General features: G+C 39.4%; 1 protein-coding gene across 1 annotated transcript in view; it reads right to left on the bottom strand.

The window, feature by feature from the left end:
* Positions 1–2,420, bottom strand: part of CNIH4 (cornichon family member 4) — a 16,084-nt gene extending 13,664 nt beyond the window's left edge. The window contains exon 1 of the mRNA XM_019632001.1: positions 2,316–2,420. The gene's annotated coding sequence lies outside the window, so the exon portion shown is untranslated. The remainder of the gene's footprint in view (positions 1–2,315) is intronic.
* Between the last annotated feature and the right edge of the window lie 520 nt (positions 2,421–2,940).

The raw sequence follows: 2,940 nt of genomic DNA, 5'->3' as shown, positions 1-2,940 counted from the left end.
GTGAAGTCACGTGCATAGCAAATACCTAGCTAAGCAAGGAGCCCTGATCTCAAATTCTGTCTCCCACTGCAACAGGCCGCCTCTTCATACCAAAGTCGGAGGCCGCACTGAAATCATACTCTGTACAAACTCTCCTCAAGCCAGGATGCTCTGGCAAACAAACAAAAATGTAATTCGGTCAGAAAGGGGCACGTGGGATTTTCACGGAAAGAAGAAAAACATTCGGCTTCTCGTACGTTTTTTCCTAGCTTATATTTAATCACTCAAATGGACTGTGGCACACCGGGCGACCACTGGTCCTAGATCTAGCTCACCCAAGAGCAGGGAAGAGGTGCAGCCCACACGGATGCTCGAGTGCCAGGTTTAACCACCCCTCATCGGTCCGAAAAACACAACTGGAATACTGTAACACGAAAAGCTATATAAAACCTCAAGTTTCAAAACTGGGCAGAAGTGTGAAAGTTAAGAAGCGACTGGGAAGGAAATCACGTGTATCGTTACTAAAGTCACCAATCTACAACCGCTAGGGGCAACCAAAATAATCAGTTTCAGGTGGTTTTTGAAATAAATCCTTCCCAACGCTCCCTCCAAAACGGCGTTGTGAAGCGTACACTTGGCCCGTTTTTTGGAATGAGTCAACCTCCTGCATGGGAATGGTCCCCACAAGTTCCAGCACCTGCGAGAACAAAGGGGCGGGCGGCGGGGGTGTTGCCCGGAGAATGACAAGAGGCTGCCAAATCGCTTCCGCTCGTCGCACCCCCCGGCTGCTCACAACGACCAACCTCGGGACGAGGGCAGTCGCTCTTGGGGACCCTGCCTCCGACCAAGGGCCGGCCCAGGGGATGTCTTAAAAAAACAAACCCCAAAAAAACAAAACGCGACCCCTTGTTCTCTCGAGGGCCAAAAGGAAGGCAAACCGTGACCCCTCTCTGCGGACCACCAGGGAGGCCAGGAGCCTGCTCTGCTCAGCGCAGGGCAGTTCCGGGCATCGGGGGGCGAGCAGGCGGCGGGCAGGCCGGAAGAGGCCCGCTCGGANTAAGAGGTTTTCTGGGCCTTGAACCTAATTTGCAACTAACTGGAATTTTGTATATGTTATATGCATTTTTTAAAATGTGATCAATTTAACATAATGCCTCCAAGTGTGAGCTGCAAAGTCAAACAAACCTGGAGTAGAATCCATGCTCTATCCTATTTATTAGCTGTGCAATCTAGGAAAAGTTACCTATAAAGATTAACATTAAAAAAACTACTTAATTTCAAATTGAAAAAGTAACGGAGATAATCTTTTCTTTGTATTTAGTTTTATTTTTATAAAATAAAAGCAACACATACCCATCTAAAATATTGAGAACACAAGAAATATAAAAAGAAATACAATCTACCTGAATACATACATCGTCATTTTTAAAAATGAGAAGGCCTGAAACTAATATAATGTTATATATATCTTAATAAAACAATTTTTTTAAAAAACTCCTAAAGCATAGCAGATAAATACAAAATCTTTTATTTAAATTCATCATTGTATTAAACCATGTTCTGGAAAATTCACGACAGAGAGAGGAGAAGGAAGTAGAGAGGGACGGAGGGAGGGAGGAAGAGAGGGAGAAGGAAAGAAAAAGGAAAAGAAAGAAAGGAGGAATATAGTTTACTAGAAATTCTAACTTTCCAAGTATATCTTTTCATGGGCCAGAGAAACTTAAGTAGACTGAATATGTAAAAAGACACATGGGAATCATTTTTAGGTCAAGCCCAAAGCACCTCTGAGTATTGTATTTTTATATGAACTTTTATCCAGAAAGCTATTCTGTCTGCTCATCTCAAAATGAATCAGGACCAACTGGTTTCTCTGCATCCAGACAAGCTCTGCAATTCACAATAGTCTTGCCAAAGTTCTGACTGGATACTAAAGGTAAAATAGCTTTAAAACAATTCAGCTGATTAATTCCATTTCTCAGCAAGCCACAAAAGGAAGGTCGTCTTTCACTCAACAAAAGACACACTGAGCTTTTTTTCTGTGAACAGGGAGGAGGGGGTTTGGACCCAGAAGACAAACACAATTGCCCTCACAAGGAACCTTTACCTAGTCTGAGTAAAAGAAGCAGAGGAAAGAAACAAAACATTTCAAGTTAGGTCTTCTAGTACAGTTTCATGATCTAAAACATTGCAAAACACACAGTTTTAACAACATTCTAATAAGAGACAACATGAAGTCTAAAATCAAATATGTGTATGTTGGTTATCTATATAATCATCTCTAACAGAAAATGGAGAACTGCCTCCGATGCCAGAAAATGAGCAAAGAAATGTCTTACCTTGTTTAATTTCGAGCAACATGATCTAGCATTAATGTAATCACATTCTAAATCAGACAATGTAATTATCTGATGATCAAGATAAGGAATTAGACTTCTTTTATAACAAAGTATTTGTTTTTAAGTTTCAGAAAGCAATCCCAGTTACAAGGCAGAATTAGATTTGACTTGAAAACAATTTAATTATTTCCTTAAAGCTCACTCACTAGAGAACACAATTTTCTCCTGTATGTTGCTTCAACAAATGATTTTCACAAAATAATTCTCAATGTGACCCATAGCAGAACATACATTCTGAATTCCTCAAATGTCAAACAGTGGCTTTAAGAAATGGAAAAGTAGACTTATAAAAACATATTAAATATCAAAACCTGAATTCCCAATAGTAGAAAAACAGTTTCTGATATATCCACAAAATGTCTTTCAAGACTTAAGATATGAAACAAGAAAACAGGATAGAAAACTAAATACAGCGTGGTCATGTTAGCAGTGGTCATGTCTCAAAAGTTGGGATTACAAATTATTTGTTTTCCTAATGCTTTTCTTATTTCCTCAACTTTCCATAGTAAACATACATTATACTGGAAGTAAAAAAAAAAAAAAAAGGTTTTTAGTACAAAATATA

The sequence above is a fragment of the Hipposideros armiger genome, unplaced genomic scaffold, assembly GCF_001890085.2.
Source record: "Hipposideros armiger isolate ML-2016 unplaced genomic scaffold, ASM189008v1 scaffold_1060, whole genome shotgun sequence".
Taxonomy (NCBI): Eukaryota; Metazoa; Chordata; class Mammalia; order Chiroptera; family Hipposideridae; genus Hipposideros; species Hipposideros armiger.
Note: the sequence above shows the minus strand (reverse complement) of the source record. Positions and strands in the feature narration are given on the sequence as shown.